Source organism: Sipha flava, unplaced genomic scaffold, assembly GCF_003268045.1.
Source record: "Sipha flava isolate LNK unplaced genomic scaffold, YSA_version1 1_pilon_pilon, whole genome shotgun sequence".
In the NCBI taxonomy this organism is placed as follows: domain Eukaryota; kingdom Metazoa; phylum Arthropoda; class Insecta; order Hemiptera; family Aphididae; genus Sipha; species Sipha flava.
Window position 1 is genome coordinate 2,263,636 of NW_020272783.1, and position 27,974 is coordinate 2,291,609.

Below are 27,974 nucleotides of genomic sequence, written 5' to 3' on the forward strand. Positions count from 1 at the left end.
TAAATCGTTAATATTTTTTTTCTATACAGGTAATACATATGACATGCGTGAGAATATAACATGGTCGTAGTGTGCAAATCCATTTTCCAGTACACACACACACACACACACACACACACGCGCGCGCGCGCGCATACACATTTATAACACATTTACTGTCGTGTACATGCAGATGTTAATTTCGTTTTTATAACTCAATTAAAAAACGGACTAGGTGCCATTTTTACGACCAATTAAATTTTGTAAACGAACGACTTATCGTCAACGTGATGTTATCCCTTAGCTGCAGCTCTTGCCGCTGCTGCTGCTGCTTCTGCTGCTGCAGTTGCCGCTGCATCGTGGACGGTTTATATGTACGTATAATTGGTTATTAACTCGCTCCGTTGTGCAATGCGCCGAAATATTACCTTATTTTGCCGTTTTTATCGTTTACCAACCGTAAAAATAATAATAAAAACACCGATTGCCGAACAATTACAATCGCGTACGCGACTGATACCCACACGAATTACAATGCGCGCGTTTAGTTGTCGCGCGATGCTTCCACGTACCGTGGCGGAGTCGTCGGTCGCTGTAGGAGGGCAGACGACGATTGCGTTTTTCCATTTTTTTTTTTTATTTCCACTCAAAAATATTTCAATAATTTTATTACGGCACGCGCAATTATTTAATACGCCATCGCGGTACGGGCGTGATTCACGCGCAGTGCATAATTATTGCTACGCTCGGCAACCGGAGAATCGCTGTTATCGACGACGTACGCGTGAAACGTACGCGTCGTATGTTATTATATTGTTTCGTTTCTTGTCCGTAATATTATCCATTGTTTTTCTCACTCTCTTTCTCTCTCCGGTTACGATGTTTCCACGCTATTGGTGCGCACGGTCGTTTTGTATATATTAGTATTTTTTCGTCCGGTCCCTCCTCGGTCGAAAACCTGTGAGGGGAGTCTAGAAAAAAAAAAAATTAAAAAAATAAACACTCTTAATTAGGATATATTATAACACACGCACACGCACACAAACGTTCGCACACGTTCGTAACACACAAACGCACATATACGGTATACATATTATTATTATTATGTAGGACCTGCGCCGGACGTATAAAATATATAATAGCCCCTGCGCGTTTCTTCGCGCACTATGGGTGGCTCCGGTTGCCGGTGCTGCAGTCGTACCGCTCCCGTACGCCATTCGTGTATTATTAAGTATACATTCATATTCGTCTGTCGGAATGGTCCCGAGTGGAATTAAATACGTATTCGATTACGGTGGACGCGTTTAAGACAAAAACCGTTTTGACAGATTTTTTTTTTTTTTTTATTTATACATTCACCCGAGTCCGGGTGCGTTTAATCAGGTTTATACCATACGTGTATACCATACTGCAGTGGCGTACGTTTAATTTATTATACTCCGGTACTTACGTACAACACATATAATACACTTTTATACGAACGTTATGTAAATTATATGTATACGGTTATTAAATAACATTGTACGCCAGCAATAAGACCCCGAGACGCTTTTCTCGATTGTGTACGATTTATTTTTGTTTTCAATCGAACCCCAACGTGCCCACTCGTATACCTATCACGTATTTTTATATTTCATGATTTTCTAATGTCGCTACACGCGCCGGGCACCGCCATACAATACTTGAGTATTATTACTTAAGAATTCTCTTTATTTACGCGTCGGTTTGAACTCCTAGTGACCGGAACACCCGCATTTGTAGACATCGTTTTAGTATGACATAATGCAAGCGGCCAGGCTTATTGTTCGTCTCGACACCGTCTTCGGAATAATCAAGCACACTTTACAATAATTGATGCTTTTAAATTACATATGTACACCCCCGATATCTAAAAGAAATTTAATAGAAAGCGGTTATTTCTATTGTTAAAACCCTGTTTTCATCGATTCGGTGACGGAGTCCTCGCGTAGATGCTATCAATGTTAGTAACATAATAATGGCCAATCTAGTAAAAGATACATTTTAAAAATATTAAAATACAAATATAGATAGTTGTTTTCAAAAGTATTTTAAATGCGTGTTTGAATAATTTATAAGAAAGGTATTCACGTAAGAATACAGATACTTCAAAAAAGTATTCAAAGATACTTTCAAATACTTAAAAAATTCATAACATTGCTTACCTTATAATCATAAAATAAAGTGTAAATCAATTTTAAAAATATATTCATGTCCTACATGACTGCAACGAATAAAATAGTTCAGAGTTCCCATAGGACATAAATTAGAATTAAAATGTAATTGAAAAATAAAAATAAAACGAATTCCCAATTTTGTTATGAAATTTTTAATTGATATGGGTATAATATAATATTATATTAATATAATATGATATATTGATATAATGCAGTATATTATATTTTTTTATGGTCATGATAGTATATAATGTTGTAGACTATAAATAGGGTTCTTAGGTTCTGGTATTTTTTATGGGATTGGCTGGAATAGGTCTGTACGGCAATTTTTTATAATATGAGACGTATAAATATTGAATATATTTAAATAACACGGATAAATGGTTAATAAATCTTATTAATATTATATGAATAAATAATTGGTAAATTAATTGAATGTGAACAAATGGAAATAAAATTTGTAAAAAAATGTGTTTGATTTTAAACACAGATACTCTGAGAAGGTATTTAAAATACGTATTTGAGTACATGGCAGGTATTGTATACTTTTATTTAAATACTATTACACAAGTACTTTGTAAGACTAAAAATGGTGAACCTGTGTATGTATCTGTGAACTTAGAACGTGAAAAATTCGGTCATGAGAAGTGCCTCCAGGATCGTATACTGTTTTATATGCGCGCGAACCTGAACGCTAGCCTAGTGATTATATTCGATGCGAAAACGAAAAAAAAAGCAAATGTGCTATACTAAACAGCAGTATAAAAGATTTGAAAATCCCACGGTCGCGGTTGTTATTGTTATCTTGACGAGTTGTATTGATGCCATCGCGGAGTGTGCCGCCGCCGTTATAGAACAGAAACGTTTTTAAAATTGTGTAACCAGAAGCTGAAAAAAAAACATACAAATCTTAATAAGTGTTTAATAAACATCGTGTGAGGATATCTAGCTGGTGAAAAAATAACACAAATGACATACATAAATTAGTTTTATTTCTCGCTGCAACAATGTATTACACAAGACATAATAATGCCTTGTTTCAATACATTTCGCAGAGTTATGTTTAGTTATGTATCATTCGCGTTGCGCATAAAAGTATAGCATACAAATATATGTTTGTGAAAACAATCCTAAAGTATTTTTGCACATAAAGCGCAATAATTTGTCATTATGATGCAAATTACGTTCGCGACACAACTTCATAATAATTATCACTTATTAACTAAAGTACAAAATATAATTATTGGTAAATTAATTGTTGGATACAAATTCAAATTTTAATGAAATATTATGTTTTATTCAATACTAAATTAAACCCATACTAAAATGTATATTTATCACTCGTAATACATAATATTATCTTTTTTATTGTTTGCTTGCTTTTGACTGCAATTGAGGTAGTGTAGTCCAAAGAAACTAATTTAAAAAAACTTAAGTACGAGAAATATATTATCTATTCTTACGAATTTTATAATTAACACTATTTTTAAAATACTTTTGAAAATTGATTAAATATTAAATATGTACTGAGTACATATTAATTAAATTTATATTTTTATTATTTTCTTTCCGTGCCGTTACAACAGACTTTTTATATATAAGATGGATTAAATATAATATTATCTATTTTTTACGATTTTATCTATACAAGATGAATTCAGAATAAAAACTTCATTTTATTTTTTTGTAATTTATTACTCTATCAGACTTATTACATTCATAGTCTAAAAGAATATATATATATATATATGTGCTTATAGGCATTAGACTGTCGGGGTTGGACCCTCAAAGCAATATCCTTAAAACGCCTTTCGCGTTCGGAAAATGCCATAATATCGCATGGAACCTATAATTTTCATTCATTTATGTCGAAACGATTTTTACTTACATTTTTTTCGTTTTTTCGCCCGTTCGATTTTATTTATTACTGGCAGCATTGATAACCTACATTTGGGTTTTACGACGACCGCAAAAGAGAAAAAAAATAATAATACTGTGAAAAATAAGTGCACCCGGTCTGTGGCGTCGGCCATACAATTATATAAATAGATATTTATTTTTTTTACTACTTTTAAAACTGTTATATTATTGGCTGTACTGAGTTGAGGAAAAATTTAATCAAGTTAATATATTGATGAATAATATTTTTAATTTCTTTTTAAAGTTTATAATGTTTGTGATATTTAAAAATGTATTCATGTAATATATAAGAGATAACGATATTTTTAATAAATTAACGTATCAGTTTTTAACATAAAAGCGTCGAGCGTATATAGTACAAAAGGTTAGGTTAGATCAATTGAGTGATTATTTTCCATTTATGGATGCATATAGTGTATATCTGCAACTTGGGTTAATTAGGTCATATTGCGGTTGGCGCAAAATAATGGACAAATTGCGTATTTTCTATTAAGTGTGAGAACAAAGAAATGTAATAAAATAATATCTACGAAACAGGGACAAATCGCAGCATGTTTCATGCACCTATAATTTCTTACCGTAATAAGTTAAAACTCTTCGGGTAATTTTTCTGAATCATTTAGTATGTTCAAAGGTAATTGTACTCAACTCGTATAGTTATATGAACAAAATATTTAGATTAAAAAAAAAAAAAAAATCATCCAACGACGGTGTCCTATACACTATCTATGTGATCGTCTATCTAATGTTGGACATCATATATATTATAACTGTTGACTGTTTTGAAATGTGTTAAGTTAGCGTTTCAGCATTTATCAAGCAAACGAAAACATTGTACATGATTATTATGAACTTTAAAAATCGATGTCGGACCTTTCAAACGCGCGGTCGTATTTCCTAATAAGCCGCGAGACAACAACGGCCAACAGTAAAATCGAAACTAATGCAATTATACTCGTATTTATTTACATGTTTCACGTTGGACACGTCGGCGAATGAGTGTTGAACGCTTTTTCTCATTCCGCTCATCGTTTTGTTTTGTTTTGTTCTCGCGCTGCACAGCTATGCGAACATACATTGTACATAAATTATATGCATGTGATGAACTGTTAATGGCAAACACTAACAAATCATAACGGTCGTCTGTGCAATAAATGTTCCTATTTTCGGCGCGCGTCGTTTTATTTCAATCGTTATATCGGTTTTCGAGGTGCAAAAGATGTACGAGTCAAAGTCCCGTCAAATTGTTTTCGGAAAAGCGATTGTTTACGCGCTTTCGAGCTCCGCAGTATTATTATAAACGGATCTTAAAACACTCAACGACGCGATGTTTAGATTGAGACCACCACCATGGCGATTAAAAATAAAGACGTCTATGCGGCGTCTACGCTATTCATTAAACACTACGCGCATAGATGTGTATATTGTATACATATATAATGTTATGAATTTAAAACGTTTCGTCTAAACGCGGTTTTCTCCCCGTCGAAATCGTTCGTTGCGCAGGCGATGACACGTTCTATTTTCGTCGTATCGGATGAGCCACGATGTGGATGGTACATTATCGAACAACGAAGTCCATAGTAATTGTTAAAATATGACCAAATAAAAAAAATATTATAATCGTCCCGTGAAAACCTATCAAATCGATGCATCGGTAGGTTGTTAAAATGAACGGGATCAGATTCGTGTAATTATAATGCACATAAAGTGTAACCATAGGCGTGCCTACGTCCGGCAGTCGGCGTGGCTATGTGGCCAATACTGTTTTCGAAAAGCCCCGGTCGACCTAATCGTAGAATAAGAATCATGAGGACTATAAAATACGCACCGAATACTGAAGACATTTTTTGGTTACAAGTTATATCCTATGACTTATAATTTCGAAAAAATACCGATTAAGTTTGGTGCGTAGCTCTGCTTAATTTAGCTTGGCTGCCACTGCGGATCGAGTTTAGTCACATTAGGGAGTGTAACAAAATGTTCTGATATTCTACATCAATACACAATCGAAGGCACCGGTGCAATAACCAACTACGTCCAATTTATTCAAAATTTCGTTTTCAACACACAAATGCTGAAAAAAATTTTGTCAATTGTACAATAGCCATAGGTATAATAATATAGGTGTAATAGGTTAGGTTAGATAGTAATTATAATATATATGTCTTATGAATGTCATGGTAAATAAATTAAAAAAACTATATTTACGGTTTAGTTTGGTGCAAAAACCAAATACGCTCGGACGAAATTTTATTCGGCGCAACAACAAAATCTTTCATGTTTATTAAATAATTATGAAATATTTTACTCCCCTTGGATAAATTGGCTAACTTTATTTTAAAAGGTATTCATTTAATAATATGTTATAAATATATTGAAAGTTTTAAGTGAAAGTCTGACACTGTGGCTAACAAATACAATTTGTTTTTTATTTCAGAATAATAAAATACATAATATTATTAATATTTGTAAAACAGTAAAGTTACAGTAAAAATTTAATTTCCGAAATTCGGTGCAATAACCTGTTACAATTACATTACGTAACTTGTTTATGCATAGACTAAGAGTTAGCATTTTGACTAATGTTAAAATAATTGAAATATAAAACTAAATATTTAAATAATTCTTATTTTATAAACCATTTTCAATCCATTAAATCTCAAAAAGTATTTCCATATTTTCTAAAAATATAATAATAATAAAAGAAATAGGAATTTTTTTATTAATTTGTATTATGACATTTCTCACATTAGATATTCTGTTGTGCACTCTGAAAGATATGCTCTTCATTAAACCCATGGAGAGCTGATATAACTAGAATTGAAGGTTCAAAAAATGCAAGATATGTAACGCTATATAAATAGCAAGTGATTGATCATATTTATCAAGAGTGGGCAACTGGTTACCTTGACAACCTTTTTTATCTGATCCGTGCTAATTTTTAAACTACATCATACATATTATATTTTCTATACTCTATCTTATCGATATAATAATTGTTATCTGGTATTAAACATATTTAAATTTCTAATTGTATATATATAGCTTTCAACAATAGCTGTTTGTACCGGACTATTCAATTATATCAGTTTTTTCGTATCATTCGTGTTGTGTAGTTGTGTGCGTTTAATTTATTATTTCCGTGTGTATAAATGCTAATTGAAATTTATATTTTGAATGACAATTTTTTTCGGTTTTCTACACTCTGGCCCGCTAGATTTAAATTTTTTAAAAATTTGCCCTCTAATAACATTGAGTTGCCCCTTCCTGAAATATAAATAATCAATCATTCGTTATTTAATATCGCCTCTGGATGCCGATCAACTCCACATTGCTTCATATTGGAAAATGATTCTGTTACAGCACAAGGGCTTATGGAAATTTCAGACTCAGGCTCCATCTCAGGTAATACACTAATTTGGCTTAATAAATGTCATAATGAGTATAGAGAGATCTCGATGAATATAGCATACAATACCGCACTTCGCAATAATAATTCAAGTACCAATATAATGTCGATGCTGACTGTAAGTTTTTTCAACCTATGTTTTTTTAGAAGTATCTTATATGTCCTCCCATATAACATGCGTACCATTGTATAAAAATATTTGTATATAATTTATATATATATTTCTAATAAATTATAAAATATATTCGCATTAGTGTAGATAATTTTAATTAAATAGTAGTTACAAAACAACTTTATAGTTGTAGAAAAATTTATCTCAAAAATGTATTTAATAGTAAATACATTCTATCTGTTTCAGCCGCGTCTCTTAAAAAATTCTACTTTTACCGATGTAAAAATGTTTGTGTCTTACCTGTAATAACACTCGTTCACGGTAGACATTCCTTGCTGATGCCTTTTTAAAATGTCAGAAAATCATTCGTATCGAGTTGTTAAAATAAACATCAATATGGAGTACACCATATAGGTTTTATTCCGCTTTTACGCGCGTTTTAAAGAACTTTAATTTAGGTTATGCATTTGGTTCTTTCTTTCAAAGTTCATATCGATGAAGACGTACTACCGTTATAGAAAAGAGAAACTAATAATCGATGTACAATTATCTTCTCCACGTCCGCATTACACAATATAATATAAGCTATTCGTATTACGTTACGTAAATAGAAATGTATTATATTCTTAGGTACGGTATGAGTTGGGTCTAAAATACATCTGATTCCAAAGGACAAACTTTTTAACTCAATTAATTAAATTAAATACAATTAACAATTGATACTATTAACAGATTTCCGTACCAAAAAAAAACCGATGGGAGTTGTAGTGCCCTACTCAAAACCTTGTACACATTTGTAATTCAAGGGACACGGTATTTTAGGCGGTATTATATATATTCCGTATTCGAACAAAACACATTTGGCGCAATAATATCCATGCACTGCGAACGCGTGATCAATATTTGTTTTACTCGCAGCTATTTAGGCCCCCGTTACCCCGCGCCGCAGTTGTAAAAGTATTAAAACGAATACACGATTGTTATGCGTTTTTTGATATCGTTCCCGTGTAAATCATACAGTATATCATGCGCATGGACGACGGCAACGATAACGTTATTTCGTGCGATACGTCCAACTGCACAGCTTACTCGTAAATACTTAAAAATCCTGTATGACTCCGTGCATTACTCGTGTCTCGAGCCGACATACACGTACTCGCATCACAGTGCGGATCATACTCGTCGCGGAAAACGATACAGTATCAAAATTTAACAATATCAAAACCCGTTAAAATTTTATGTTTTTTCGGACTAGATTTTTCAGTACGTCTTATTGCGCGTGTACATGATGTTTATCCGTGGGTAATATGTATACGAAGAGCGTAAATGACCTCAGCTGCACGGTGAAGAGTTGTAGTGGTGAATAATATGCGTTCATAAATTATACAATCGTACACGATGAAAACCAATTAATTCCGAGCAATTTGTTTCATTAGCTCGCGTTAATTAGCGGCGATGAGGACGGTCGAAATTTAAATACAATATAACGTGTATATAAAATAGTACTCATAGCGAGACGTCGTGTCTGATAGTAATTATTATTGCGTTCGCTTTTAACCAGCAAGTATTATTGTTATCATATTCGTTTAGCTCGTGTTCGACATGCTATTCAGCTTGTCGAGACGCCCTGCAGCGGGAAACGCGCACACGTGTAAACGTATTATTATGCATGGTTTCGTAACAATATCGGCCTAGGTGCTATTGTTCGGCACGTTCTAGATATCTTCAAATCGCATTGAATACACCGAAAAATTAGTAATACACACACCATGGTACGGTAATAATTGCATAATATTTGCAACGCGTATGCGTTGTAACTGAAAATTTGCAGTTGAAAACAAAACTGTTCACAATAATTAAAACAATAGCGTTTTACGTTAATGATTTATAATTATACGTTGTACCTCTGCAGAGGCGTAACAGTTAGTACTCAACAGCGCGTTAGATCTGATTAATTTATTAATTACTACGAACATAAAGCGTAAACGTTTTAAATTTATTCAGAAACAATACGCTTTAATAAATATGGCGACTCGAACAACATGCACAAACTTTGAATAATATATAAAAAAAATATTTACACAACGTGTAAATTGATAAAAATATACCAAAAACGATTGGTTTTATATTATAAAATATAGATGACGATCATACTCTTTATTGGACATTGAACAAAAAACTTTTTGTGATTTTAATATTATAATTTTCCGACGGAATAAAAATTCTAAAAATTCTAGAATAAATTAATTTTGGTTTTAAATTACACGAGACGAAATCGTTATATTTATTAGAAAAAGCTTTTAAAATCATGTTTTATTAATTAGAATATTATAAATACTCTTACTGAAAATACAGTAATTGGCATCTCAACAAAAATACTATACACATTACATACGTCTAATGTCAAAGAGTAGCACCGTCACGCGCTATATACACTCGCACAAAATATCCTTTAATTTATTTCGTATAATAAATAATAATCGTGTTTAAATAGGCGTTTTTATGACTCACAATCCTTTCGAAAAAATGACCATGTGCACAACAAATTTTGTGTTTGTCACTTTGTAGCAGCACATCCGTAACAGAACACGCGCGTGCATAACGATATTTTGCGAGTATTTTAATTTATTACATTATTTTTCAAAATATATTTTCTTCAAATAGATCCAAAAAAAATACGTAATATAGCCGATTCACACGTCATAAGTAATGCGCAAAACATGTGAATATTTATAAGTACGAGTTCCTTTCTTTTATGCACATAATATTTACATACGTTAATTGTTCATTGTTTATTTCATAATATTTTATAATTGTTTATACGTCAACGTTTTGGCAAATTAGTATTTCGTTGTAACAACTGCAAGTAGTAGCGAAATACAAATTATCCCTGAAAACTTGTGTTGCGTACACCCATTGGCGAATTTTTTTTTTATTCAGTCACTATAGTACGTACATACACAATTAAACGCGGGATTACACGTTTGCACCTGTTCATACATATACGTATGTCGTTATAGTTATATTATTTTTCCCCCAACATTTTCATAAATGTTTTTACACTCAAACTACTGCACAATAATACTCGAAAACAATATACATTCATCGCGTCATAAAAAAAAAAAAAAACAAAATTTAATTTATTTTATACCAGAACGTTTTATTATTTATTTTACGGTACAGCCCGATTATGATGAGCGTTATGCACGTATATTGTTATTATAAGCGGTCGGATTTATATTCGTGTACGCGGAATATAGGAGAATTTCGAAAAAACGTATTATGCTACCTGTGTGGGTACGTATACATGTTGCGGTACACGCTGAAACGATGCGAGCCATATAAAATATCGTTTATGCGATTGTCCTACGTATTGTTTCAATTTTATTATGTGTAACGTCTGCCGCGCGTTTGCGAATACCGTGTAACGACTGCGAACCGATAAGATATTATAGTCTTGCGCAGCGGAAACGTCGTTTCCAATCGAAATGCGAATCTGTTTTCACCCACGATAAACGTAACATACACGTTATTTTATTTTTTATTTATTTTTTTTTTTTTTTAACAATCTTTCAAACGCGACCGAATGAAATTGAAATCGAAATGTACACGTACCGCAGCAAAACAATAACAAATCGCTTGCCCGCGCGTTAACGTTTTACGAATGAAATAAACTGTTGTTCGTGCAAACCTGGACGTATGAGTAGCAGCCTGTCGCGTCCACACACACGCATGCGAGTATATGTTTAACGGTTTAATTCACATTTTTATTACTCGTTCGTTGCGGATCGCGTGCGCGGCAATAACGCGCGGGAAAAATGTTCGCAGTCCCGTATACGTTTCGTATACTGTACATTTATTTTTCGGCGAACATTTTTTTTTTTTTTTTTTCCGATAGGCAAAAAACGTGTGTGACCGTTGTCTCCATCGAACGCGCAGCATCCGGGAACGGTCCGGAAACCGGACGAGAACATTGTTACGCGCGTGCACGTGCTACGACGTCTCGTACACGGTCGGGCGGACGACAAAAGAGTTTGTTCGCTCGTCCATTCGTCTCCGACGAGAGCGTAAAAGTTTCGCGTAAAAGCCGTAGGTACGCGCGCGCGCCCGAAACGCAGACATCAGTCGCGCCGGAAATCGTCGCGCGACGGTCTTACGCGCGGTATCCGACATCGTGCACGCGCACGCACAGGCGACCGCGCGCCTATCGGCTTCGGTCGTTTTTGGCTCCAGTCGGTCGGCATCTTATAAATCGTCTGTCCGCCGCCGCCGCCGCCGCCACCCCACCGCCTAGTCCGTGCGCTCGCGCGTGTGTGTGTACAAATGGAATTCCGCCGCCATGATGGCCGCCGACTACGCGCGTCCGGGACCGACTGCGACGCGGGGATGGCGGCTGCTCTACACGGACAATACGAACGCACGCACACGCGCGCGCGCGCGCGCGGAGAAACGTCGACGGGAGGGACGGGACACGCACACACCCCGTTCGCGTGCGTTCGTTTGCACCGCGCACGATCCCTCGACGGTTTGGTTTACGTAGTTGCAGGATCGTGCGCGTTGCGATTCTTGCGAAAACGGCTTAAAAGCGCTAGTCGATTTACGCGGAATGCCTTCGTCAAACGGTTTACCATTGTCGTGCTTAGCAAACAATGTACGTTGTACTTGCACAGAAATCATTTATGTTGCACGTCTCTAACGGATAATTACGAAATCGTTAAACTTTTAGTTTTTTTTTCCGGCCGAAACTTCTTTACGAAATGTGTTAACAGCTTACTTTTCGTCCTTCGTTCCGTCTTCTGCTGCGCACAGGCACACTGTGTATACATAAACATAATGAATGTGCATTGTTTGAATTCCGGTATAGCTACATATATTAAATGTAACATAAATTATTGTGGTCCACAACACCGTTAATTTATATGTATAATCCATTATGCGCATAAAATATATTCGCGCGTACCAACGCAAATAGTTCAATCGGTAGTATTTTCTTAAGGATAATTCCCGATGGAATCAAACGTGATAGTTCACTGTACGGCAACAGTAATTGTAATTATTATTCGTTATCATCTACAACCGTACAGAATCGTCCGTGTAAAACTATAATGTGTATGTGTGTTATACAGGAATGGCTGTTTTGTCGAATTCAAAACCTTTTTACCAACAGCAGACCGATGTGTCGTCCGGTTATGGACAAATATAAAAACATCGATAAACGAGGAGAGTGTTAGTATAATGAAACAATCCAAAATCAGTATAATTTGTTTTATATTATTTTTACTTGGTAGCTGAATTATTATTCGATTACTTGTTCACCTTATAATCCATATACATGTATATATATCCTCACAAATACGGTTAGATGTACTCATAGGCTTTTATTATTCTCTATTACCGTTTATTTTTGTAAGTGAAGTGCATTACTCCTGCGTATACAGTTATTTTAGTTTCTGAGGATGTTGCCTACCTACTATCCTACGCACGAATTTATATAATAGTATAATGTTATAATGGTATGCATCTAATAAATATAATAAAATATTATTAGCTTAATTTTTCCGATAAATTTCAATTCGGTATTTCAATAATAATAACAAAAAAAAAATAAATAAATAAATATTCAAACTTAAAACTAATAGATCAGACGACACGTCGTATATTAAAACAATTATTTTGAAAATAATTAAATTTGAACCCAAGTGAATACAAACATCCGCGGGTGGTCGGTTATTACATTATTATACATAGTTGAATATTTTTGTTGTCCAACCGTGTAAAATCTTCGTGATTCGGAACGAGAATTAGAAATTTAACTCCGCCCAAAACATATCATTTGAAAATCCGTATCATAATCAAATCCGTACGCATAGCAGTCGACGATACTGCTATATATTTTACGGACAGAGTATATACTCGTATATATATGTTTGTCACTTGACGTTAATTACAGTATCCCGTTGCTATCAGATTGTATCCGTCGGATTAGGATTGCTCAATAATATAATATATACGTATATTATGTGTTTTATGCCGAGAGCATGTGGCTTTTGTTATTTTATTCGAACTCGGACCTGAAATAGTTTATATAATATTATGTGCACAAGTGCTCACTTAATTTGATAATTTATATAGAAAACGATTTACATGCAAAATGTCTTGGCAACTTTTCGTCATTAATTTGAAAATCTGATTTCGTTTAATAAGATAACGATCGTATTATTAATTCCGTATTTTATGTATTTATATATAAATATATTATGTATATATAATCGTTATAACATAATTATTTTAAATAAACTCTACCATCACAGATTAAGCGTGCGTTGACAAATTTTATGTGGTGTTCCATTCGTGAAATAAAATTAAACTTATTCATTTGTGTACTTGTATGTGCGTTTGTTTATAAGAAATATAATATATTAATGTCTTACTATGAGAAAAAAACATTTTAGAAATAATTAGAATGTTTCTATATATTTTACCGATGAATTATTCATATAATGAACAAGTCTCTGTTCATGTACTGAGAATTTTGAAGTCAAAAAAAATATAAAATAAGCAATTTATTTCGAGCTAAATACATGTATACGACAGCTAAAACGCATTATGTTCGTTTATTAGAAATTTGCTTCTTGCGTGCAACGGTAATCTATTACATGTCCGCGCGTTGAAAGCGGAGCAGTTCAAATCGAAATAATCTAATAACAGACTCTCCGGCGCGAAATTCGAATGATGTACAGGTGTTGTGACGTTGCAAACAAGTTTAACTTGTTTGCATACTACAGTCATGACTTTCGACAGTTAGGAAATGTACACTAATTTTTTCCGGGGTGATGTGTTTTCCACCTATCGCTGAAGCATACAGCCGTTAGTCCAGTTTTTCCGCTCCTCTTCTTAAATCGACTTACCGAGTGCTTGATATAAAATCTCAAATATATGGTATATACCATATATATAATACGTTTTACCAAGACCATAGTCAGAAGAATATTTATTTTTTATTAGGGACGAGACTGGTGGTTAAAGTATAAATACGTTTTCGACTGGTAAACTTTAAAATTTTAAATGTAATAGTCATTAAAAACCATTCAACTCTGTTCTAAAAAATAATTTGGGATGGGTCGGAACCCTAAACCCTCCCCTGGTAATGGCTTTGCGTTACACGTCAGGAACTGTGTCCACAATATGAAGCCTACGTATACGGGAGTTGAGACGACGGGACACAAAATCTCCGGGTCACCGAGAAAGTCGTTGCAAGTACATTTTTCCTAGTCCCCAGGCACGAGTAACTTTGCTTCGGACATCGTGACTGGTAAACGTATACCACATACGCACGGATACCGATGTATTTATTGTTTTTGAGATAAGTTTTTTGATAAAAATACGAAGCATAAATCATCTGCAACTGTCATATTATTATTATCGTTACACGCGACCATACGTTTTCCTTTGTACAACGCGTGCTTTTTAATTTTTTTGCGCAACAAGAATTACTTAGCTTAATTGCTATCTAAATCTTCTGAATATATTGATTTGCTCGACCTTGCCGGTTAGTTTTACCGAAACTGCATACCCATAATATTTTACGGATACACAATACATTATTTTAAAACATTTTTTTTTTCGGCACGTATTATCGCAACATATTTCTCTCTATGATTAAATCATGATTTATTTCCGAACACGGCTTTGTTTACTTCGGTTTCGTTATCGAGCAAAACGTTATCGTCATGCTAGTACACCGTTTTTACGTGAAAATATTTTTGCATACAGCCTTATAGTAACTACCTTATTCAAATAATACATAATTTATACATACAGACGAACGTTTTCGAAAGTCGATGTTGCGTTGAATTATGTGATGCGCTTACGGACTAAGATTCAAATTATATACTTTTAAAAGTATACAATTGTATGTTAAAACTGCATTAAAGACGTACAAATGCATTTCGAGTTTTTGCGTTTGTTTGTATAGATTTTATAATATCTATTCGAAATCAGATTAGAATGGTCGACGACTTAGGATTATTAATGATGAAACAAGACAATTTATAGAGCGTGTATACAGTTTAGATCATTAAAAACCATCCAAGAACATAAAAAAGTTCGATAAAAATATATTATAATTAAGTGAAATTCTTACATTGAATCCTCCGTATACTGCATTATGTGCATCAATCGCTAAGCATTTTAGGTTTAATTATAAAACATTGTACGTCACCGTTTGTATGTGTTCATGAGTTTATTAATAATTTGTAGTTTTACTTCCAACTGTACGTATACCACAAAGTATTTTCGATTTTCTTAACTTTTTCTGTTCCCCTACAAATTTGACTTGACATAAGTCTACTTTATGGTATTATATATTATAGTGTACATGTATAGCACGTGCCCGTATTATAATTCAGCATAAAATTATGCATTTAAGTATGTACTTGACCACATACACACACACACACATACATATATATACTCTTCGTTTGGTCGGTAATTTTTTTTTCGTATTTTAGTAACGCCAAACGCACCATTGCAATTCGCCATGTCGCATGTTTATTTATTTTTTTTCACGCGTTATACTTACCGTGCTCATTTACAAAATAAGTTAATAACCTTCGCCATAGGTACACGCGTTTTGTCGTGAAAAGCCAAAGAGACCGTTTTATATGCGTATATACATATAATGTTAAACAAGTATGTTTAAAAAAAAATTAAAATATTTTTTCCTAACCGACTTGACCCCGTCAGGCGTGTCTCCATGACTTACGGCCGCGTGTCCGCATTGTTGTACATATTTCGCATTACACTTGTGTACATGTTATAAATCGCATGTGTATGTATACGAATAAGACGTTATAATGTGCACAAACTAGTGCTCACGATCATTTCGCCGTCGAATACTTTTCACGCTTAACGGCCGACATGCACACGCCGAAAACTCTTAAAGGGGGGCATATACGGTCAGTCATGAATGTCAGTTTTTTTGATTGTCATTCACTATAAATTTCAATGTTGACATACATGGTCAATCATGAATGACAATCATTTGATAATTTTTCATAAAAGCAAATAAAACCATAATTAATGTTATTTGTTTAATTGGAGGTTTATAGTTAATACCTATCATATGATAGTATATGATTGTACTCTATTTAATATTTACATCTTCCAAATCATATATAAATGGAAGAAACTTGTATTGCAATTATTGTAGCTTTGGCTACAAATAATTCAGATGAAGGAGAGAAACGAAATAAAATTAAATGAACATGGTCAAAAGAATGGTTTTTAAAAAGGACAAAATACACACATCATAACCTACTGAATAAACTATTATTGACATCAAATTAAGATTATGTAAATTTCCTTCATTCAAAATTTATGGAATTATTAGAAAAAGTTGAACCTTATATCAAAAATATATTATAAAATATTATCTGTGATATTATGTTTTGAATAGTAACGCGTATCAATCATTACCACACATGGTCAGTCATGATTGCCAATCACTTTGATTGACGACAAAAAAATCAAGCGTGTTTGAAATTCATCAGTCACGAAAAAAGATTGACATTCATCGACCTAGACGGTCAATCATGAGTGACAATTACAAAATTGACATTCATGATTGACCGTGTATGGCATCCTTAAGAAAATAAATACATATATTAGCATATGCTGTTAGTCAATACCGCATACATCCGGACCAATTGTAAACTACGTGCATATATAAATTGACGAATTACCGGGTATACGGTATGTGTATACAGCAACGAATAAATAGTATGAAATAATATGTATGGATGTATATACATAATTATATGCGACGGTTCATCGGCTTCCGACCGTATCGCCGTCACTATTTTTCATCTTGTTTTGAAAATATTTTTTTCTCTTCCCGAACCATTGAAGAATCCGTGTTTTCGACGTCATGGCAGTAGAAACGTTTTCTGAAATCGGTGCCGGCCGATGTCGGTCTGACGGAAATCGTATTCATATTTATACATAATAATTATATACATATATATCCATGGCTTAATACATACCTAAACTAATGAGCGTGCTATATATTAAATATTTTAAGACGATCGTTATCGTCGGGACGTCTATTTTTTCATTATTTTATGTTTCAAAAAAAAAAAAAAAAAAACCCTTTAGGCCTAATTAACGTATTTCATATACATATATATATAAGAACTGTCTTATACGTAGTTTTGGAATAATGTGTTTTTAAAGAAACGGTCGTCGTAATATGAACGCGCATATGTTTCAAGTATACATCTATAATCCTTAAATTTCAAACCCTATTTATACGAATTCTCACGTTTTTGAAAACCCTTCTACGATATAATTGGTGTATAAGCGAACCATTGGTGTTTGTAACGAAATTCTCACATTCGTCACGACGATTTTGTTCCTCGTAGAGTTTTTTTCACTCATATTTTTCTCCCCTATAAGATACGCCCACGCGCAGCCTTCTTCGAATCGATACACAATGGTCCCTATATTTTTTCCTTTCTAGATACACGAGGCTTTGTAGACCATGTGTGAGTGTGTGTTTGTACAAAAATACGAATGTCAAAAGACCGAAAAAATACGAAAAACACGATAGTATTTGTGTGAAAAACGGAAGATATTATATTTTATACATATTTTTGTAAATAACAGTAAAGTTTTGCAGCAATCAAACTAATAAATAAATGATAAAACCGATAGCGTACGACCGCGTCGTAATAATAATATAATATTTATACGAGGCTGAACTATATATATGTATTATACATGCATATTTATACAACGAGTTTGAATTTCGCTTATAAAATACGATGATGTTTATGTTCAAAGTTGTCCCGAGAATATTGTTGTACGTCTCGGGAAATTGATCGAATAAAAAATAAGATAGCACGCGTGTGGCATAAAGTCGGAAACTATTCGACGAGATAATGAGCGCCAATATAAAATGGCGGCGGAGTATATACGCGTAAATGTGTGCGAACGACAAAGTATAGCAGAGGAACTGCGCTGAATAGAAGTCGTTTGATTTTCTCCGAGCAAATATGAACTCAGCAGTATCGGGTTAATGGACCAAAGTTTCTTGTTGGGGCTTTTTTTTTTTTTTTGCTCTTTACCGCCGTATCGTACATAAAATAAATACATATATTTATAGTGAGTCTGACCTTTATATTACTCGTGTGTACATATATATAACATCAGGACGGCTACGAAGTTTCGGAGAGTGGTTTTCATTAGCTATTTCCGAAATTATTATTCTACGGGTTTTTACAACATCCAGCGCAATAAATTCCGAATGTATCATCACCCTATATAGCTCTTATTATATACATAATACATATTACGATGTACCACCGACCCGTCATCATCGGTCATCGTATATGTACATATTACACGATATACATATAGGTACGATGTTTCCGTTCTGTGTACACGATATATATATATATATTATGCGTATAGGGCGTGTATCTCGATAATCGTATATTACGACTGTTCTACATCGAAATCACTTTGATCCGACCTTCGTGCGATGCACACTGTACATATTAAAACCGGAAAACGTATGATTTACATACGTAAGAGCATACCCATACAGTGCTGCAGCTATAATTTTGTCTATAGCGCACGCAATATCGAGCTTTGTACGCTATACGTGTATGTATAAATATACTCGTACTTAAGACTTGGAAACAATAACGATGTGCACCGACTCGTAATTGCACACAAGCAAGCTGAACACGTGTGGTGCGCAATATGCAAATTTACGAGCTTATATCTTTAACATTGATTTGATGAACTTGATAGATACTTGTGTTTATTACACGTGGTCTAATGCTACAACTACATTGCATACCGCAGAACGGTCAGAAAATATAAAAAGTTATTTTACAGAGTGGTTCACTTATTCTTGGTGTGTTCGACATAGTAGTCTGCTTCGCAGTACTGCGTAAACGGCATTAGTCAAAATGTCAGTACCGTATAAGTGTCTGCAGAGAAGGATTGAGACGTTTTAAAATTTCATCGGTGACTAAATCCCTTCGGTAACGTCGGTACCGTACGTTTGCAGTATTCCGTAAAATCTGTATTTATACGTAATCCGTATATACTACGATCGGTTTTACCAAAAAAATCTATTTTTCGAAATCAATGATCTACGTATATATGTGGTACAGGGATGTATGCGTACATGTAACACAAATGGTGAAGTATGATGTACTGTTACGAGAAATGTTTTCACAAGTGACTTGTCATTATATTTATTATAATGAGTTGTACAATGTTTTACTGTTGGTGGAAACGAAAATTAACATAGCCTCATCAGATTCGCACAACACGACTGCTGTCAACAGTTTTGAGTATATTTTGGCAGTGTACAATATTCTCGAATGGTGCGGTTCGTGTACATTGGTACGATGTTTTCGCCTATAAAAAAAGGCGAATATTGTTCTTTCCTCGTACATATATACTACATATACCCGATGCGAGTCGCACACGAAAATGTCGTAAATTTCGCTGTGCTTTCGCTTGTTCCGAAACGTATAGTCGAAAATATGGTATACAATATCGAAAAGGAAAAAAAACCCGTCAACTCGTGTTGTAAAAATATTATAATAAAAATTGTAAAGATCGGTGCGCGGAAAACCGAAAAAATAGAAAATACTTATATTTTCCGCGTAAAAAATTAACACTCGCGGCTAATTGGATTGCCTTGTTTTCATGCAGTTTCGAATGTTACGCGTAAGAAATGTGTTTCCGAAGGCATAGACGTATGCCCCCAATAGGGGAATCGATCGAAAAAAATTTTTCTCGGGTAATTCACGCATCGGACGGTAACATAATAATAATAACGATAAAATATGATGTAGATGTACATTTATTGCAGTAAAGTGCGTAAATCCTAAATTTCGCTTAGTACTGTTTCGTTTTTACACGTGTTTCACCCGTTTCGCTGCACGCGCTATGGCGTATTTCAATACGTTAAATAAGTACTACAAAACGTTCTTAACGGTTATGCGAATGGCGTAAACGTGTACCGTATTTACCAACACGTATCGATTATGCCGCACGAAAACTATTGCTACAATATTATCAGCCGGTACCGCGACGTTCCAAGCCGTGCCACGCACTGCAGCGGCGGGGAATCGGGAAAACAGAAATCGTGTACGCAACTCTACGATAATTTGTAAAACGAAAGGGATTACGTCGTTTGAACTGGTGAATTATTTCGTATTGGTCCTCGTAAAACGCTTATGCTTGTAGACCACGTGCACCGTTATCGAAGGATTTGCATAATAATACCATCATACTTCCGGTGAGAAAACTGTCCAACACGAAACGGACGGCAGGGACGACCGTAGAGATGTTCCGTTTTAGGGCGACTTGGTCGGTACGATGTACGGCCTGCGGTAAGATATGTAACGGGACCGCATTCGTTTTTCCTCCGCAGGACAGGTTTTATCATCCGCGTGACGAACGCGCATTTTGTTGCGAGCAATCGCTGTAGGATATAATTTTACGAGATGGGGCCACTTGAAATTAATAAACATTCACGCGGAACACTCACGTATAAACAGGCCCGGATTAAGACCGAAACGAGTAGGCTTACTTGAGACGCGAATACGACGGGAAAGAAAAAAAAATACCGAAGAGCTATAACTATGTGATGAGATACGGACACAGTTTAAGGTCAAATTAAATCTAGGCCCGAGGCTTGAGTTTGTCCATCTATTTAAAAACGGGCCTGCCTAAATGTGTATGCAAGACCGAACGAGCATAACGGTACGGAAGACTCCGGGGCGATCATTGTCCGGACGGATTTACGATAAAACGGTACTGACAAAGTTGTACGCGCAAATCGCAATAATAATAATTTCAATAATAATAGCACAATGCACGAACACACAATGCGTGTGCGCGAGAGTTGTTTCACACGCATTTCGCGGTGTCTCCGAATGCGTTTTTCTGGTCGTCCGCCGCAAGTACGGATGACCATTTTACACGTCGCGTACACCGTAGCCGCGTCTGTATTGTGTTCGAACATTACAAACAAATTCAGTAGCCCGTGCTGCTCCGGAGATAATACGCGCGCGCATAAGTTATATTGTATTGCGTTTAGCCGCCGCTACAATGTGCGTGCGAAACGATTCTTATTTATTTATTTATTCGGTTATTATTATTATTATTATTATTATTATCATGCTTATTTTTTCTTTCTTTCTTATTTTTTGTTCCGACCGAATGGCCGAAAACGACGACAATGTATACGCGTTACAATGCATCGGCGATATGCGCGCACCGCCGTGTACGCGAGCGGTGTTGCTCGGGGGCGGACGGACAAAGAAAACTTCGGGAGGACGAGAAAAATCGGTTTTCTCCTCCTTTCGGTGGCCGATTTCGAACAATCGCCGCGTACACTGTAACGCAACAACGACCGATTAGTTCCGTCAGAATAAACGCCATCGCCGCCTCGTGAACCGCGCGGAATGGCCTCCGTCGAGAAACGCCGTACGGCACGGAACAATATAACAGTAGTATTCGAGTACGAAGACCGATCGTTTTTTCTAATATTACACATTCATACAACACTCGTGCACGGTGCACTAAGTGAACCTGTCATCGCATGTATTTTTTACAACGCTGCAGATCGTTAAACTTGGGATTTTCACTTGTTGGGGATCCAAAACGAATTCGTAAATCGATTAATCAGTCCACAACTATTGCGGCCTAGTAGAATCAAATTTTTGACATTTTTTAGGGTTTCGCATCACTTCCCATTAGATATTTTGTGTTATACTGCTTACAAATCTTATACGTTTTAATTAGAACCGAGCCAAGGAATTCATAACGCTCCCGGGCGTTTTCTAGTCCTTGGGCCGCTGAAGCCATGTGCGTACTAATACCTAATATAAATACCCAATACTTTCACAAAATTTAAGCGCCCAGGAGCAATCGCCCTTTAAGACCCCCCCCCCCGCTAACTCGACCCAGGTTTTGATTCAGAGCCTTGCCGTCCGTCGTTTTTCATAAAAGTAAATAGTAATATTTTATTACATTTTTTCTAACTTTACTTTGTGTCTAACTTAACACAAACGTTCGTAAACAATAAATTGAACGCAAAAGGTTTCGAAATGTTCAAACCGTAATTATTTTACTACGTGAATGACGTAGACTCCAACTGTAATTCGAGACCGAGAAGAAACAGAAAAACTATCGAAAACCGGATATTCCAGTGATATTTCCCCTTTTTGTTCCGTTCGTTTTTACAACTCGAAAGAAGACTTCTGCACGTGCGCGAGACGCATAGCGTTTTTATTAGTGCCGCGCGTAGTGTATTGTGTATTATTATATTGGTACGCCCAGAATAATCAAAGCGACCCGATGACGTTAATTATTGTGAAAACAAATTTAGCGAAATACCGGTTTTAGGAAGATATCGGTCCACTATGTGCACAATGGTATTTCGTCGTATATTTTAAAAAAAACGCGCGCATTAGCTGTAGCGTAATATATTTGGTGTTTGCCGAGAGCATATACAGTAGATACAGTAGTCGAGTGGTGTTGGGGACGGCACACAACATACATTTGTACATTGCTATATAATATAATTTGTGTGGTTGTATAATATTTTAACATGGAAATATTTATTTTCCTGTTGTTCCAATACGTATGGTAAACTATAATATACACATATATATATATATATGTGTGTGTGTGTGTGTGTGTGTGTGTGTGTGTGTGTGTGTGGTTACGGTGGTAACGGTAAAACGAGGAAAAAACTATTTGACATAAAAACAAACGAATTGTGCGTCGATTCCGGAGAGTACATTTTACCATAATTGTGTATCTGAAAACTCATGATCTTGTGCACAGACACGCGACCGTGTGGTACAAAACGATGTATCGATCGAAATGCTGAAATACTATTCACGTCGAGGTTCTTAATTGTTATTTTTTTTCGTATTATAGAAGCACCCGCTACTGTAAAATGAATGCGCCACCCATGATTATACGTAATGTATCTACCGAGTACCGACCGTCGGAAAAAATTATCATTTTAAGTTCATACTCTACCAAAGTTTCGGTTTCATCAACCATATACCTGCTTCGAACGAAACGCGTTAATGACACTCGTGTACACGCATCATTAGTAACCGTAGCCATACTGTGTTTCTTTTTATCACGGATCGCGTTGCTTTTCTAAAACTTTATTGTTTAGTGATATTTTTTTTATCTATAAATTATTATATGTACCCTTTTCGATCGGCGTCATTATTGTCTTTATATAATTATATAACACGTTTTTATTGAAATACCTCTTACGAATAGAACCTACCATTAGTACCAAATAATACCTACAAAAAAAAAAATTTATACATACATTTTAATCGCATACCGTTTATTTGGTCGTGTACAGTTGGCCGTTTTATAACACTTTTGAGAATGTCGTTTTATTCGCCAGCCGGAAAATTCCGGAGAAAGAACGCACCTCGCGTTTCGTCGGGGTATAAATATGCGCATATCGGAAAAGCGTGCCTGTTGGACGTTCTGGAAAAAAATAAATAACAACATAAATAAATGCTATTCGCTGTACGTACTGCGCAGCTGTATTTCCATACGGCCCGAAGCCGGGGAAAGACGGCTAGAAGGAATAAAGAACAGAGGGGAAAAAAAAATAAACAATAAATAACGCAAACGCGTTAAAATAGCGGGTGCGCTTTTTCCCCCTCGCTTTTATATTCCTATTTTTGTATTCAAATCCCTCGCGAGAAATCTTTTCTTTTTTTTTTTTTTGCTTTTTCTTCGCGTGAGAATTTACATAATGTAGCGATTTTCGGTCTTTATACGCACATTAAATACCCGTATTGTGTACCCGCAAGTCGCGGGTCGCATTTACGGCATTCGCGCACGTTGCCGGACGGTGAAACGTACACCCAAAAATAAATACGACCTCCTACGCTAACCTTTATCGCACGCACGTATATACCCACGTATATAGGCCCGTAATTCCGGCTCTTTCCGCCCACTTCCCGTGGAGTTCCTTGCGGTGCACATAAATACGAGCGCAGCACGTCATCCCGTCGTTTGCTTCCTCCCCGTCCCCCGTCCCCGCAAAGAACCCGATCGAACTCTCGACGACCTCTGCCGTTCGTCTCAACCCCATTTCTATGCTAATGATCGTCTCCCTCCCCCCAATCGTCGTTGGATACGTACCGCGACGTGGATTTTCCGGTTTCCCCCCCCCCCCCGTCCACACGCTTCTCGTCGTCGCACCTTCGTCCGGTGTAATTGGAGCTGTTGCAACACGTAAAGGAATGGAAACGGAGAGCAGGACGGAGCGCTGGTGTGTACCTGCACGTCGATAAATTACAGAGAGGAAATAATTCCTACTCGGCGGTGCCCTCCTCCCGCGGACGGGGCCCCCGCGCGTTCTCCGCTTTTCCCGTCCGGCAGTCAATTCGGACGTGTACATATTATATTATACGCGCATCATTATTACGTTACGGTCGTACGTTTCACGCGTCGACTACGAACCCGTGGATTACGCACACACGCGTCTATTGTGCCCACTCGCGTCCCCGGGCGGACGTGATCAAGAGAACGAACCCGAATCACAGTTGATGCGCACGACGCGTTGTTCGGACTTGTCGTTCGTGCGCGTTTCGCGCCGCCGACGTTTTCGACGTGCCGGCCGGTCGCCGTGCACGCGCCGTCGAACGATTGTTTACCGAAGGTGGCCCCGGGAGATATGCGCAAACAAAGCGCGTAAACACGCGTAAATCATACGCAGCCTAACCGTCGCGTGTACGACCACCGTGTTTGCCGTGAGAAAACATACAGGTCCCCGGTAGTTCTCGTCGGTAATCGTAGAAGCCTTAAAGCCGTTACACAGCGACGGTAATAAGCTTTTAAAAAAATTAACGCTCGCGCGGTCCGAGCGCCGAACGAAACGAATGTTTGTTCCCCCCCCCCCCCACAAAGAAAAAAACATCACGCGCCGGGCGCGCGCGCGCCCCCTTTCGCCTTTTTTTTTTTTTTTTTTTTGTTTTCAAACGTATTCGGACCGCGAGACCGTTTACGTACCACGGTGTTCGTAAACCGCAGTCCCACTGGAACGCATGGAAACAACTACTAGGGTAAGACTTATTGAGACGTAACGTTCGGCACGAACGGTTCCGATCCGCGATCGGACACAGCGAACGACGAATTTTATTACAGACAAAATATGTTAGAGACGTCACTCACTTGCAAGCTTGCACGCCGTTCTGCCTGGTCGTGTCGCACGTCTTGTTTCGCGTACGCGGTACGGTTAAGGACTGAACACAGTCGTCTCTTCGTATTCCGTTGTCGTGTGCAATATAATAATATAATATGTTCCGTCATTGCGGCGTTCATATTTTTTGTCCATCATTTGGGCGTAGTTGTACCGTTAATCGTCGAGAGGACTTTGAAAAAAAAATTTTTTTTCGTTCGACCGACCGTTGTTGTTGGAAAACAAATTTTTTCCCCTTCGAAAACATAACGGGATCGTTCGGTATGTTTGTACGGTTTTTATCGTCTTGTTTTGAGCTCGGGTTATTTTATTTTCTTATTTTTTTTTTTTTTGTGGTCGCCGTACATAATGTCCGTAACGCACGCGCTCACCCTTTTCGGTCTTATTATTATTTATTCGTATTGCCCGCTACACCATAGGAACGACATCATATTATTTATACAGTCGGCTAAGACTGTACTTCATAAATATATATACGGGGAATCGTAACAAGGATTAGAGGGTCTCAGGAGACTTACGAATCGCATTAATATAGTCGATGCCGGCGCGTTGTTCACAAGTGTGTTATGTCGTAGACAATTTTTAAGGTGTGTTTTCATAAAAATGTTATCGAACGTGTATAGATTCCGATGTGTATATATACTATGGATGTAAAACCGACGGACGGTCTGCTGCGGAATCGACAAATTTGGGTAAACCATACTCGGTAATTATTTTCTTCGCACGAATTTTATCCGTATTTTTGTGTAAATCGATACAATATCGTCTTACGTATTATACCGTACGAGTCGGAAATCAATAAATCATAATCGAAAAACGTCATAACCCTCGAGACGTTACGTTACTCAAATAGAAATTGTATGAGCCTTTAAGATTCGTATATACACGATACATACACGTATACATTATACATTTGAATACATACATTCAACACCAATACTTTGGGTTGATGAATGTCCATTATGCGCTATTTAATCATTGTTTTTTTTTTTATGTTTATTTGAAACCAAAGTTGATTTCTACGCATCATTATTTTAACTCGCTTAAGCATAGATCGTTTACGTTCCACGTGTGTTGTGAGTACGTTTACGAACGATGTAGATAAACTTTCACATTGTACGTTAGTTTGTAGGTTAATGTTAATTTTTTTTTTTTTTTTTTTTTAAAAAAACTTTTAAACGACAGTAACGTGTCACTGTCTGTTGTAACACGACCATCAGAGATTATTTTCCAATCCAACTCGTCTCCAAGAGCGTGCAAACAGACGTGTTATATAAATACAAGTACAGTTCAAGTGTTTCTAATAAAGTATGTGTTGACTTCCAAGATCACCAGCGTTGCGTTGAAACAAATATATTCAAATATAACAATAATAAGCAAACGGTCGCTACAATATACTGGGTCGGAGTAGAAGAAATGGAACGTTATTTATGATGGTCCGTCGCGTTCAGAACATTCTCGACGTGGTATTTCGACCTACGACACACACACACACACACGTGCATCACACTCGTACGCCGATCGCATGTGTACGGTGCGCGTACTGTACAACATTGTGCGCGTTCCTCCGAGACACGGGCCCGGTGGGGCGTACAAAGACCGAAATTCCGCCTTGAACGTGGAGGAGAGGGTTGGGGGCGCGGTATCGTAAACCGCCGGGACGATGAACACGTGTACCGTACGTAATAATGCACGCCGTATAAATAATCGAGCGCAGCTCGGTCGGCAATGACGTCACGTCAGATCTCGTACGCGGCCGGGCCAATGGCTGTATCCAGGGCCGTGGAGAGGGAAACCCGGGCCCGGGGGGCATATTTTAATTTTATCTGCAGTGTTCATTAAATTCTTACCATTAATAGAATTTAATTTTTAATAATTTGTAGTCTCTAATTTCCGGGCCCTTTCAAAAATTCCGGGTCCGGGGAGGATCATCTCTTTCACCCCCCTTCTCATTCCGCGTACATTTACACTATCCAGACGACAACGGACGAAACGTATACCGACCACCTACTGGATTTAATTATTCTTTTAATTTTAATTGATCCTTAAAATTCTAGTCTAATTATATCTACA

General features: G+C 36.4%; 1 long non-coding RNA gene across 2 annotated transcripts; it reads right to left on the reverse strand.

Moving 5' to 3' along the window:
* Positions 1–2,625: 2,625 nt before the first annotated feature.
* LOC112682092 lies at positions 2,626–25,935 on the reverse strand. Of its 2 annotated transcripts, none has more exons than XR_003148459.1 (3): positions 25,874–25,935; positions 24,024–24,175; positions 2,626–3,062 (listed from the first exon to the last, which is right to left on the reverse strand). It is a non-coding gene; the product is annotated as an uncharacterized LOC112682092 (long non-coding RNA). The 2 variants fall into 2 exon arrangements; XR_003148460.1 differs by having other exon boundaries at positions 24,009–24,175.
* Positions 25,936–27,974: the final 2,039 nt, after the last annotated feature.